A 15,558-nucleotide genomic window follows, 5' to 3' on the forward strand; every position below is an offset into this window, starting at 1 on the left:
ATTTGATGGTTTAGTGGAGCCCCAAAGCTCAACTCCGTATGTCCAGATAAGGCCTTATAATAGTCATGTAGATCAGTCTTTTGTAATGGATTGGCAATTTAGACCGTTTGTCTAGTAAATATTGTTGGTTTTTTTAATTTAGACATTATTTACATATATTAATTCCATTAACATATTAACTCGTCATTAACATTTTCTTCCACGCTTTTCATGTTTATTTCTTGAACACTTTCTGTTTTTTAAGTTGTATCTAATTATATACGTTGAATTTGGCTTAAGTATTACATAAAATTATACATTCTATTAACTTAGAGGTTTTGTGAAAACAATATTTCCAGGTATTATTTTTCTAATATATCACCTATCGTTACATTCTTGGCCTCTTATTAAAAAAATAAAGGTTGACTATTATAAAGTCATTTTAATATATAAATATATTTATTGTCCCTAATGTCGAACTTGTTTAGGATATTAGGTTAAGGCTATGCAAAATAAGCAACTCCTCAGTAAACGAGGATTTAACGATCAGCTACTGAAACGGGGGAATTGACAGGAAAATGTGATTTTACTCCATGACAATGCCAGACCTTCAAGCGACAAATTTCGTTATTTGTGAAGGCTTAACAGGAAAATTCCATTGTGCCACCATATTCTCCAGTTATTGATCCTCAACGTTACCATTTGTTTAAATCTGTTCGGTTGAGTTTATAATATTATTTTAAACAAAAGAGCTTGATTTAAGGTTCATTAATTGGAGCACTGCAACTGTTATGTTGGGTTCAAGGTTTCCATCGGAACACAATAAAGTTAAATTTTTAAAAATACAATTAACTTTTAAAAATTCCAAACAATTAATTTTAAAATAACATACGAAAATATATACTTATTCAAGCATTTTTTTAATTTTTTTATTATTCTCCCTTCCTCGAGGTTCGGTACGAGGTTCATCTGCATCCGTCTGGGTGCCTCCTCCAACACGCAGCTTGGTCCAGCTCTTCTGGTCTCAGTCTGCGTTTGCTTCCTCACCTTCTTGTTTTGGTGGCTCGCCGATTCCGGGTGGTCGAGCCCTTTCTAATGTAAAGTGCGTCGTGCCGACAACCTCCTTCCCCCTGTAGATGAATTCCCTGAAGATGGGATAATTCTCCTTCTCTATCAGACGACTTATTCAAGCTCTGTAGGGTCTTGAGCTTCATACTTTGGTGGTTCCGAATAAATCCCATTACAAGGAGATGATTCGGTTAGCAACCACCCTCACCCTCAGCCCACACTCAACGCTTGGAAGTTCAGTATGTACCCAAGAAGCCTCTTCCGACCTCATAATTCGATCAATGGCTAATTAAAAGAAAATAAATGTTTGCTAAGTCCGAATAACAACCAGTGTCATGTATAAGAAGATCAGGATCTTGTAATTATCATTTTGTAATAATTTTGAAAATAATAGTGATCGGTTTAATGAACCTGAAGGTTCGAGGCCAATATTAACATTCGTCCTTTACACACATCTATCCAGTGTCGCCCTCGAAACCCAAATCAGACTTAAAGCAAGTTTCCCATCTACGTTTCGGTCTAACCCTCGACGGTTACTTGACAGTTCAGAGTTTATTTACATTTTAGAGATCTGTTCGTTATTAAGTCCCACAACCTTACACACCCATCATACACGCCCCAATTCTATAACCTGAATTATATTTACCGGGTCCAGTTCACTCGATTCAGCGTTGTGTAGTCTTCTAAATTCTCCCATTAACTAATCCTTTTTTAGTGTGAATATTTTACGTAATACTTTATTTCCAAAACTCTTAAGGCGCTCTTTATATCATTTTGATAGTAATAAAATTTCGAAAAATGTGTAAGCAAGTAACAAACGTAATGCTTTTTCTACCAGAAGCTCTGCAACCCCTTAAACAAATGCCTAGTAAAAAATTTTTAAGAAGTAAGTTTTAACTAATTTTTACCAATGGATTTTAATATAAATATTTTTGAAAAGAAGATGATGAAAAGTTTATCACTCCGTAGGCCTAATACAGCATAGATTTCAAAATGACTGTCGTATATTTTTAGATTTATTGTCAAATTACTCCTTAATTATTACCAGTAGCTGAATGTTTATTGTAAACTTTTATGTAGTGCACTTGTTAAGCTTGTATTCGAGTCCTAATAATCCTGTATGCATATTAATCCGAGGTATAAATTATTTCTGTTATCAATAAAAAAACAATAAATTATTTTGGGAAATATTTATTATATTTCAATATTCAATAAACAAAACGTTTATTCATATAAAAATAATTATGATAAATTACTTCATGGTGGATTTAACAAGCTTCAAATTGAGCCCTAATAGAACTTTTTACAAGACAATATATTTTTCAAAAAAAAAAAAGGAATCATAAAATTTCGAAATAATGAGTGTAAAGATGTCACAAGAGAAATGTTTTGTTATTTTAGTTTAGTACTACTGAACTGCAGATATGCAACCTCCTTTTAAAATAACATAGATTAAATTTTCAGACGGTTGGACAATGGAATAACTAAGGATTTCAATGCCGGCGGCTGAAGCATAAGTCTTAGAAGAAGTGTAGATAAGAGGATAATGTTATCTTTAATCTCACTAATGGAAAATAGAGAATTTCATTAGTGATCTTAACTACACTGACTTTTTTACCATTCTATTTTTTTTTTTTTTACTTTACTTTAAAATTTTAAAGCAAGAAATGAATGAAAGCTTTTGACGAAATATTCTAACGATGAATTTAAATATAAAAATTACAAGAAACGAAAAACAATCACTGACCTCCAAACAAGCGAGTTACAGACATCACGTTTAGAGGACTCTAAATTTCTTCAATAAGATCCCTTCACCCACAAACTGATTGGATTATTCTGTAATCCACAGACAAAATATTTAAAAACATGATAGCTCAGCACATTGGGGCGAGAAGATTTTATAGGTTATGAGTTCGATTCCCACATGAGGCAGTCAATATTTGTTTCATGGTACCCCTTGACAATCTGATTATGGAGCTCCATCGGTTCTCAATGGAAGGCTTAATGTAATTGTAAATAAAATACCATTTATGTAAATTTATATGAGTCTAAATATAACATGAATGTAAATAGTTAAGTAAAATATGTTGATGGAAGAGGAAAAAAAATTTTAAATACATAAAATTACTTCCAATTGTATCGTATCTCCATCTCAGAAATCACTGCAACTGCTACAAATCCTATCTATTCGGTGATATAATCTTTAAATTATAAAATTTTGTTTAAGCTACCAACAAAGGATGCTAACAAAACTGAACTGTCTATAATTCATAAAACAACTTTGAAACATAATTCTGACACCTTACATCAATTTTCATGACTTGGGATTTTATTCCAGGTTTTAGCTTAGTGTCAATATTTTAATATTACGTAAATATTTATGTAACAATTCACAAACCTATTTGGGGTTTCGTTACTATAGCCTTATCTTGGTTGGTAAAGTTACTTACCTGATAATTCTTTTCCAGTCCCTGAAAAAAAAATATTAAATTAAATTAATTAATTTTAATAAAATAAATTCATTCTCAAATAATATAATAACCTAAAGATTTTCATACATACGTAAATTAAGTGTATTATAATTGACAAATCACTGAAAACTATCACGAAAAGCTGAATTAATGTTTTGAATTTATTGTGTAATCTTAGATTAGGGGATGTTGATTATTAATAGAATAAAGTATATTATCTAACACAGACTCGAATATAAAATTTCGGTCACATTTCTTCTAATTATTCATATATTCTTATGCTTAATATAATGTCTATGTTTATGAGAACATAAACATTTTCAAGACAATAAATTACATTTTTAATACTCCCACCATTTTAAATGGCTTTTATAAATAACTCAATGATATATAAACTATATATATATAATATATAAATATAGTGAACTATAAATGAGAAACATAGAAAAAATAAATTGATTTATAGTTGTTCGGACAAATATTCATTTGCAAATTTATATTCATATGTGGATATCATAAAAACTGCTACTCCTACGAAGATAAGTCATAAACTACTTTATAGAAAGTTAAATTTCCTTCATTTTGAGTGATAGCAGATATATGTCCGTCTTATGGATCTAGAGATATATTTTTTCAAAAATCCATTCAACATTTTATACGAGCAACTAGAAATTAACATTTTGGGAGTTTATTTTGTCAAATGCCATAAAAACTACTACTCCTACAAAGATGAACATAATTAACTATTTTGTAGTAAATTTAACTAGCTTTAATTTGGGCGCTAGCAGACGTCTGTACGTCCAATGGTTCCTGAAATGAAGTTTTTCATAAATCAAACTTATTGTCTGAACAACTATAAATCAATTTATTTTAGTGAATATCATGAAAACTACTATTCATACGAAGGTAATGGTCATTAACTTCTTTATAGTCCATTAAATTTGATTTGAGTGCTAATAGACATCTGTACGTCGGATGGTTATTGAGATATAGATTTCTCAAAATATATTCACTAACTACTGATATTTCAGTACATTTTTATGAAATGTTGCTTTTTAAAAGGCTATATCTAGAGAACTATTAGACGTAAATAGCTCTATTATGGCTCATATTTCAGCACATTTACTCTCCTTTAAATAATATTCTTTTAGATTTTCTATTGTTGTTGATAGTTTTTAATATATAGAGCTCCGAATGAAAAATTAATGTTTTTTTGAGGGTTTGAAACAGCCGCCAGTTTTTATTCCCTCTACCTATAGTTGGCAGACTCATAAGATTTGACTAATAACTATACATAGTTTTCATTAAAGTAATCGAAAATTGGGATGAGAAAACTGCCTTCTTTTCTTCCCGGCTCTTTTACTATAGTGCGACCGTACTGCCTCGACAGAAAATGATGTAATGAAGGAAACTATGATATATTTAACACCACTACAATAGCTGCGACAGTTGAAAACTATAACTATAATATTAGAGAACTATCCTATCTTTTGTGCCATATGATTTCTAAAAGCAATATATAGCGTTAAGTATATCTTGTACATGTACATATATTTTTTTTTTTACTAATTATGTATTAGTAAAAGGAAGATGGTCCGGGTGCGGTCAAAATAATAATAAATGTATACAAAATAAATAATTTATTATAAGGCAAGGTTTCGTCCCATGTCGCATGGCTTGATCACAGGCGTTTTTGTCTTCCCCTAATTCTGTTACCCTTGATGAAGACATGCAACCTGGGGCGAAACCTTGGCTCATTATAAATAGTTTAATCACAATTTGAGTTATTTTGAACGAACCCGCACTATCTTCATTTTATTAACTATGCAAAGTAATTAATTAAACGATCTTCTAAATATTTATAAGATTTTTTAATTTTGTTTCTGATTAATTCGATCATAGATTGTTTCTATTGTAGCGAGAGGGAGTAAGCGGTGCGACCACAACTCACCAGAGCGCTCCCCCTCGAGCCTCACCGAAGCTCTCAAATTTACTTAATACTTGTTTTAGTTAGAGGCATATTCTAATTTTTATATATTAATAATTTCTGTGCATAATACTTAGCAATATCTGTACAATGAATAATAAATGATAACAATGCAATGCACGTAACTATCTCAAGCAGACATGTACTGATCGCTTCTCGGTCACAGCCGCATGGACTAGGCCTATAAATAAGGGACTCTAAATCCCCCAAATTTGATCTTAGATCCACGTCCTTTCCTGGGTCTAGTCATGGCACAGGTGGCGTATACATTGCTTGAGATAGGGAAGTTCATTGCCAATATATGCTCGCAAAAGCTGTTTTTCTGTACGTTCACCTTAGACGATGGCCTATCTCCTCTCCCTTACTCCAACAATCTTAGTCCGTCCGCTTCATCTCGGCAACTAAGATTGTAACCTAATTCCTAACGGTTACACTGGTCCGTCCGCTTCATCTCGGCAACAAGTGTAATTTCCCGTCTCTCCCCGGCTCTAGTCCGTCCGCTTCATCTCGGCAACTAGAGCTGCACCTAGCCTTATCAGCTTACTGGTCCGTCCGCTTCATCTCGGCAACTAGTAAGCTGGCTCCTATCATGAGAGTTCTAGTCCGTCCGCTTCATCTCGGCAACTAGAACTGTTACTCTGCCTCAGACTCTCTCACCTAGACCTCCTCTACCTAGTCAGTGTTCCATGGCTCATCCCCTGGCACGGCCTTCCTTTCTTACCTACTTATGAATACGCCTTGTCGTGGGCCTTCTGTAAAGAGATATCAGGCTGGAGAAACCGCCTAAGACTAGACACAACCCCGACACTATCATAGATTTACGATAGAAATCTGAAGGGCGTTGTGGTGAATATAAATGAGTATTACAAGCAAAAATAATAATAAAATAGAATGTCTATTAACACGTTTTCATGCTAACTCCCACATTTTTTTGTTCAATATCAAAGATAAATCTGTCTCATTTTGTAATTAGTGTTAAACGATCTATCCATATGTTAAAAATAGGCGAAACATAGAAAGTTTTTGATTAATAAGTCCTCTTATGGTTACGGACTGAAATTTATTAGGTTTTTTCGCAACCTCTTAAGCAACTGCAAACGTTTTAAAACATTTAATCATTATTTATAACTGAAGAAATTAACAATAGACAATTGTATCAAAACATGTATCAGGAAAATATATGGATGCTTGCCAAATTTCTTTCCCACAACCTTGCAATATTTCTGGATTAAAAGCCTTATCACTTTTTGGCAGTCGCTTTGTGTATTTTTTTCTTTTCCTTACTACCTCAATCCGGATTGATAGTTATAGACGTAAGAACGTTAGAAATAACTCCACACATCACTCAGATTTTATTTCGAAAGGTTACATAGCTATATACTCATACTACTATACATCCCAACTGGTCATTTACTGCAAATTTCTTTAATTTTGTCTCTAATTTAAATTAAATTAATTCGTATAGTGTTTTAGAGTCGTTGTTTATTTTTGGGTTTAGTTGTAAAAGTCAAGAAATCGCTAGTTTCAATATATATCTTAAAAATGCGATCAGATGACATGATATCAGAGTTAAACCTTTTTTGTTTTATATTTTTTTCAGATTTTTCGACAATGGATGCCAATTACCTCTTTCGATATTGACATCACGGCCTCGTTTCAAAAATAAAAGGAATCTGTAAGTAAACTTACTCATTAAATTGAACAGTTAGTTCACATGTCAAGAAATTTAGATTGGAAACATTCATTCATTCACATTATATTCATTTAATTAATAACTTAATTTAATATTGAACTGATTTGAAATAAACTAATGTTAATAGGTTTTGGTTATAAAATTTCAATTAGCCTTTTATTGGTTTCTAGTGTTGTTCGCAGTTTTATAGATATAGAGCTCTGAATGAATTTTTTTTTTTTTTAACGTTTTGAAACAGCCACCATTTTTATTCTCCCTACCTATACTTGGAAGACTCATCAATTTTAACTAGTAACTATACATAGTTTTCTTTGAAGTAATGAAAAATTGAGGTGAAATAACTGCCTTTTTTTCTTCCCGGCTCTTGTACTAAAACTAGCAGAGCTAAGAAATTCTGTCGATTCCACCATACTCACCATACTTCCAGCATCCTCTGATTTCTGTCATTATTAAGTTTTTATAGGGGCAAAAAATAAAAAACCGAACAGATATCTAGTGGTTTATAATTCAATAGATATTTTATACTTAATTAATAAGTATATAAGTATAAGTATTAATAAGTATAAGTTGTTTATAATTCAATAGATATTTTATACTTAATAATTTTCTTTTTTTTAATTCTGATATTTATTAGCCTTCTTACTTTTATTTATTTATTTTTTTATTAAATAATGGAAAATCAAAAAGGAAACTTAAGTCCCAACCTGGTTCTGTGGATAACATATGGGCCGTCAGACCCAGGAGGTGGTCTGCGGTAGGTTCTCAAAGTAACATTAATTATATCATTGAAAATATGAAACTACTATTTTGTAAGTCAAAACATATTGTAATTACGTCTTGTGTTAAGTAAATGTCTAAAAAGGGAATATACAGATATTGGATAATTCAAGATGAAAACTATAAATATAGTTGTAGAAGGGCAAATCAGGAAAGAAGAAGAATGAGGGTATACTGGGTTAAGGTTGTCGAGGAAGAGGAAGCAACGCTGGCGCCGCTCCGGCCTTGAGTGGATTCCAGAAGGGGGCGTGTTAACCTGGCCCAATCTCATTCGTCTTCTCACAGCAGCTTAGTCATTGGCCAATCCAAGTCAATGAGCTGGCTTAGAGAGATCTCGTGTCATTGACTTTTGTAGGAGAGCTCAATGAAGCTCTAGATAAAAAGGCCAAGGTCAAAACTAAAGGCTATATTAAAGATGTAACAGCTTTTGCAAAAAGTGAAGTATAGAGAAGAAGATAATCTTATACAGAGTGTGTGTGTAAGTTTTTATTTAGCTACGTTGATCTACTCTAAAAAAAAATACAGTGAATATCGCCTATAACGATTTTGGACATAACGACATGTCGAATGTTTCCGTGATTTGTAGAGCCTTATCAATTCACTTGTTAACGTATATAGCAACCGCGATTATTACGACCTATCGACAAAAAAGATTCATTGTTGATGACCCAGAGAACTATTAGAAAAAAGGGGGAAATACAAAAGGAATCCATAAGAAAGCCTTGAAAACAACCTTAATTCTTTGATGAATTAATTTTTTTTTACTATAAACTCATGTTTTAAAGGGAGAGGTGATTGATTTTCGCCTAGTGAATAGTTTAAAATAGCTTTTTTTTTAAACTTTTCTTAGAACATTCTATCAGACTCAAGAGAGTTATGTAGATATTAGTGATTAGTGATAAATAGAGCAATATTTAAAAAGCGCCTGAAATTGAAAAATGGTGTGAAACCCTCTATTCCCCTTTCTTATAGCGAGTAGGTTGGGCGATGTACATATCACAATCTCACAAGAGGAGATCATAACACAAAAAAAAGGCACTCCTAAAAAAAAGAGCCTGAAATTTAAAAACGGCATACAAAAGTGATATAGGACGTCGCTGCCCGGGGGTCCTAGTGGGGTGGGTCCTGGCGGGAAGGATTGCCTTTTTTTGTGTTATGATCTCCTCTTGTGAGATTGTGCAACGTCGTACATCGACCAAACCTACTCGCTAAAATTGTCTGTTATTAGCCTACTTGCTATAAAAGTCAGATAAGTAAGGCTACCATGGAGGGCTGGAGTGGAGGTTTTCATGCCCTTTTTCAATTTCAGGCGTTTTTTTAATATTGCTCGATTAAACTATTGAATTTTAACTAAAACACTACAGCGATGACTTTAGATAAAAGCTGAGAGTTTTCAAGCCAGTTCTATGATGTTTTCTAATAAAATTTGGATTATTAGAATATTTCAGTATTTGGTACATTCCACTTGTCAATAACCAGATTTTCCATGTTAACCGTAAAAGATCTACAATAAAGTGTTAATAATTAGTGCACTTATCCAATATAAAAGTTATGAGCTTTGTTATAATTTGATTAAACTTCTCCGTGCCGTCAGTGTTCTGTGCAAAAGAAGATTTCAACAATTTGGGCGCATTTTGAACTTTATTTGAATTTTTTTAAAACAAAAACCATTAAAAATAAATTAAAAAATACATTTATGTATATAAAAACCTGGTATATTTTTAATTGTTTCACACAGTTAAACTAATTAACATTAATGATAGACAGACTGACACGGTACCATAAGCATTCCTTTATGTTTAAAACGTATAAGAGATTTGATCCTGTCTTAGGGTTTTGGAAGTAAAAGTGGATAGTGGCACTAGACATTCTCTTGCTCGAAGATACATCGCGGTGCATTCAAAATTAAATCTCCACCTCTTCGTTGTTTTGTTTATTCGTTAAGTTTAGAACTGAAGCCTATATTAAGTCATTCACAAATTAAATAGGGGTGAGAGGTACCTCATTTTTATTTTTCTGTATGATTCTCTTCCTACATTTATATATTATACTACTGATCTTATCTGAAGCTTCATAATTACCCGTTGTTTGAAAGATTTATTACAATGTCATTGAAATCGAATATATAAATAATTATATTTTTTGAAAAATTTTAATATTCTTTATATAAATAAGTTACATATAAAATTTACCTTAGCATTAATTTTTTTCAGAATAGAATGTTTTTTTTTTCTTTTTTTTGGTCTTAGATTGTTAGAGAACATATTCTTGCGAGTAAAATGCATTTAATTATTTATTTAATTGCAGGAGTATGTAAATAAAAATTGTATATCATTAATTTTCATATTTTAGTTAAAGTTGGATTTTATTATCAAGTATCTAAAAACCAACTTTCTGAAGCATCAAACATTTTTCATAACTTGTTTATGGTGAACCCTTCGAAAATTAAACCTTTTTGGGGTAGGGAATGGTGTGTAACATTATTAATGTTTGTGAATTGAGTCGGAAGTAATTAAAGGAATATTATAGGAAAAAGAAAAAAAATTAATTTCTTAGAATAATTGTTTTGAAAAAAAAGTAACAAATATTTTTTCCATTACCTATACTTGGGATTCTCAAAAATACTAACGTGACTAATAATATAATTTTTTAACAAATTAATGAAATCTAATCGAAATAAAACAATTGTTTGACATCGTTTTAAATTGAAGTTTCACTAATATATTTTCAAGTATATACTCGTCGACGAAACTCTTGACGTGGATACAATGTGAAGGGTAAAGACAAAACCTTTGGACTCGCTTATTGATCATAAATGACAGAAGAAAGAGGTTATTAAATTCTTGCAAAAAAATTCTCGTGTTTCATATTTTTTAAAGACCATACCAACCATTATTTCACGGCTTCTAAGAAGCGTCCAATTAAAATCTGGTTTCAAGGTAAAACATGCCTCTTTCAAGAAAACAACGAAACGAAAATACCAACTCTAAGTGAGATAACGCACCTGGTTAAGGTAAGAAAACACTCCAATAGCGTGGAATCGAAGGCGATAAAAGATCTGTTGACACACTCTTAATTCTAATTAAGGTCTTATCAGGCGGCGGTGATAAGACGTATCTCCTACCGACAAGAGAGACCGAGTATTTTAGGCCTATTTTGTACGGTCATTACAACAGCTTTTTGAGAGGCACTATTATTACTGATGTTAGGCTTAGATAGTATGTGTTTTCATAATATTTATTATAATATATTTTTACGTGGTTTTTAAAAATTATGAATAAAGAAACAATAAATAAATAAAAAATATGTGCGTGTTTCATATTTTAATAAATGGTATTCAATTACTTTTTTACAGTCTAGGTAAAAAAAAGACAGGTGTTATATTTATCATACAAAATACGACTGGTTAAGAAACAGAACTCATTTAATTAAGTATTGCGAAGACTCCATATGAGCCGCTCTACTAAGAAACTAGGTCTCGAAATAAATACGGATAAAAAAATATATATGGTTAGTAGTAGATACAGAAGCAATTTCGGTGATATCGCAGGAAACACATTTGAACAAGTAGATAAGTTTAAGTATTTAGGTTCGACGGTAATTAGAAGAAACTAAATTGATGAGGAAATGAAAGCGAGGTTTAAGGTGGGAAATTGTTGTTACTTTATAATTTTGAGATACCTCAGTTCGGAACTACTATACAAAACTATTATCCTTCCCACTGTCCTTTATGGATGAGAAACGTGGGCTGTTACATTAAGGGAAGAACAGCGCCTTAAGGATTTTGAAAATACATTATTACGTAAAATATTCGGACAAAAAAAAATATGAGTGGACGGGAGAATTTAAAAGGCTAAACAACGCTGGATTAAGGGAACTGCACCCGGTAAATGTAATTCAGGTCGTGTAAGGTTTTAATACTTAGCAGCCTGCGGATTCCTAAAATGTTAATAAACACTGAACCGATAAGTAAACGTCCGAATGGTAGACCGAAACGTAGATGGAAGGATTTCGTTAAGACTGATTTAGTAAATATGCGTTTGGAGGGCGTCACTGGAAGGATTTATGTAGACAGCGATTGGTGGTATCGGCATCGAACTATCGGGTTCACTAAGATTTTTTTATTATTAGGAGTCATATAATGAACACATCTAAACCACTATGCACAATATTTCCAAGTTATAGTATAATGTATAACAATATTATTTTCGACAACTTGAATCATCGAAAAAATGTAATAGTTATTGTCATTAATCTAACAATGTAATGGATTTGGAGATATGCAGGGGCCTTGCTAATGTTCTCTGTATCGTTCCAAATTTATTATGTATACCGCCGAAGCGAGTATAAAATCCGTTCTATGACGTAGCCTTAGGCTATAGCTAGACTGTACCACCTTAGCTGGACTCATATCAACAACTTATAATGCCACAAGGCAATCAAAGAGAGAAGAGTCAGTAAAGTATACATAATACATTTCATGTATTACAAATCTATGAACTATTAATTCTATTTTAATGAATGTAACGAAAAAAAAAGGATTCGGAGATTATTAGTTAAAAACAAATATTGTATAAATAAAATAACATCGTGACTAAACATCATAATTAAATAAATTATTTTTTCACGACTAATTAAATTATTTTATTGAAATTTTCTATAGTATAAATTACATAATACAATCTCATAGTACAACCTGATACATAGCTGTTAATAAAAAACCCGTTGGTCGAACTGCAATAACATTTCTAGATTAGATTGTACCAGAGCACAATCTTTTTTTTCAGGAGCCTAGGGGATTATCAGTAATACAAGAGGAAGCAAAGTTAGGAAAAATGGGTTTTAATGGTCAGGGAGTTTATCATGCAAGGATAAACATCTGGTTCCGACTGTATCGGAAAAATATAGAACATTGAAACCATTATGGGAGATTTCATTCGTAACAAGTAAGAGCATTGAGGATTTTGGATCGTATGCATTGGATAGGAGAGTAATACGATGGTTTTGGTGGACCCCTACAGCTCAACTCCGTACATCCAAATAAGCTTTAATATACTCATGTAAGTGAACTTTTTGTAATTAATTGGAATCTTAGACTGTTTGTCTAGTAACTTTTGTAATAGTCGGAATTGACGAGCAGTTGCCTGTCTTGTATAAGCATTTCGTTGTCCAGATGTAGTCTTCAGTAGAGAATCTCTTGTCATGACAAGATTATTATTAATACTGATTAATACTGTAAGGTAGTGAATCATATCTTTGTTTGATGGAATTAGTTGGAATTTATATTAAGCCTATAGTTCTGAAGCTATTCCCCAAGATTTGTGATATGGGATTGGAGTGTTGGGAATAAAAATATTAGTTTATATATAATCTTTTCACTTATCTTGAGACTAGTAATTATTGTTTAAATAATATCGGTTGTATCTATAATAAAGCCTCAAAAAATTCTTTATTTTATCAAAAGTCCAACGTTTCGGACAATTCGGCTATCCTCATGGACAATTTTAAAAACCATTTTACACTCACCTAAAATATTTAAAAAACTATTTGCAGACTGTTCTGCCCAGGTCACTAGTTTCACTTAAAACTACCTTGCTATATAGCAAGGTAATTGATGGTTTAATATTGATTATAATTAAAAGTTTATTATTAATGAAAGATTGACATAATAGGTTAATTTAACAACAAATCTCCGTAATTTGATTTACTAAAAAAATTAAATTAAACATTTGTGTATTACTTATTGTTTATGACCTTAATAATCTTTTCTGTAACAAAAGAAATAAAAGTTGTGTAGATTCATTTACAAATAATTTTCCTTAATGTATAATTTAAATTATATCTGTACCGTATTAATTGTATCTGTGCAGTACTTTGTAAGGCAGTATTGATACTTAACCAACGGTTGTGCAAGGAGGTGATTTGGTCAGAATCAGGCTCGACCGCCAGATTTTTAACCAATTTAAGGATACCCACTATATTAGGCTGAGCGGACCCTGGAGGGCTCCTGAACCCACAGGGTTGAATCACGGCTACATTGAAATAGAAAATAATTATCTACCATAATCGGATTCGAACCCAGGTCCTTAGAGTTAGGAGCACAGTGCCTTACCATAGAGCAACCCACTTCCAGCAATAATTAAGAGGAACGATCCATGTGTAATTATTTACAATAATATATAATATGTGTAAAGTATAATGTATATATATAATATATAATGTATTCTCTACTCCCTGTATATTAACTATTAATCAATGTATAACTATTACTGTATATTAATTATGTATGATGTATAATAAAGTATAATGTATAACTATTAATTACTGTATCTATTAACTAATTTATATTAACTATAATTAATTAACTATTTTCTGCTTTTTTGACCGCAACCCTGATCATCTTCTTCATATTTTAAATTATAAGGTCAACTATTTATCTATATGTATAAATCTTATTTTTTTCTGTTCTGTATCTACGATAATGATTTCAAACATCAAAATAATGTCTGGAGAAAGGTTAAACTTGAAAATCTACAATAAAACACGTTATGACAAGATATATTAATTAATATTCGTACGTTACATTCGCTGTTCATTATTAAAACTCTATTACGAACCAAAATGGTAATTTTATTATTTATATGACTTCAAAGCATAAGTAAATATTTATATTATTTTAATTTTTATATTTATGTGTCCTACATTGTTTATAGAACTCACAAGGGTCACTTGAATTTTTCAAATGGGTCACACAGTGACCCGTGGGTCATAGATTACCAATCTATGTCTTGATCGTTCGTAAGTGGAGTTACATGTTTCCTGTAGTGTGTTATACACTTAAAACCATTTCAACCATTTTCTGACTCATATCAATTTCACCTCCATACATGGCCGAAGAATAATTTTATTTTAATTAACTAGTAGCATTTCGATATTTGTTGCAAGATGGGATAATTTACTATTTTATGTTTTGTTTTGTTGTTTTTGTGAGTCTGCGCGCACTTAAATTGTATATTATGTCTCATTCATTTAAAATTTAAATAAATTACCATAAGTTAATTTAGTTATGGCATATTCAATAAGTAAAAGCGAATAATAAGGTCAAAGCAACAATTTAGTAAACGATATTAAATACTACTGCGAGTATAACCTGAAAATTGTATGTTTCATCACGTATTGTAATTTATCAGTGCAATACAATAATGCGCTTTAATATCTAACGTTATCTTAATATTTACATCAAAACAAATCTTTATATTGATAAAGTAAATTAAAAGTGTCAAGAAGTTATTAAACCGTCATCTTGTTCTTAAAGACCGCTCGCGTTTGCTGCAATATTATTGTTTTTTTTATTAATTTCCTTGAAACGTTGCCAATAAAATAAACACAAACACATCATCCTTGGTCAGATGCTCAGAAGAGTTCTATACTCGACAGAATTCAATAATGAAATTTCATAGATTAACAAGCAGATAACTGAAAAGATATTTGATTTTATATCGATAGTGCTTATCATGAATGAGTAATAACTTAAAAATGAATAAATAAATTGACAAATTCTATACACGCCAACGTATAGGCTC

The 15,558-nt window shown here is 31.4% G+C and overlaps 1 protein-coding gene and 1 pseudogene across 6 annotated transcripts in view; both read right to left on the bottom strand.

The window, feature by feature from the left end:
* The window catches only part of Pde9 (phosphodiesterase 9), a 681,542-nt gene that overhangs the window by 522,028 nt on the left and 143,956 nt on the right, over positions 1-15,558 (bottom strand). For all 6 annotated transcript variants that reach the window (XR_010843511.1, XM_067047644.1, XM_067047645.1 and 3 more), the window contains one exon: positions 3,498-3,518. The gene's annotated coding sequence lies outside the window, so the exon portion shown is untranslated. The remainder of the gene's footprint in view (positions 1-3,497; positions 3,519-15,558) is intronic.
* LOC112210828 (U6 spliceosomal RNA) lies at positions 12,225-12,323 on the bottom strand (annotated as a pseudogene).

The sequence above is a fragment of the Halyomorpha halys genome, unplaced genomic scaffold (genome assembly GCF_000696795.3).
Source record: "Halyomorpha halys isolate HHAL.00 unplaced genomic scaffold, Hhal_1.1 Scaffold46.1, whole genome shotgun sequence".
NCBI lineage: Eukaryota > Metazoa > Arthropoda > Insecta > Hemiptera > Pentatomidae > Halyomorpha > Halyomorpha halys.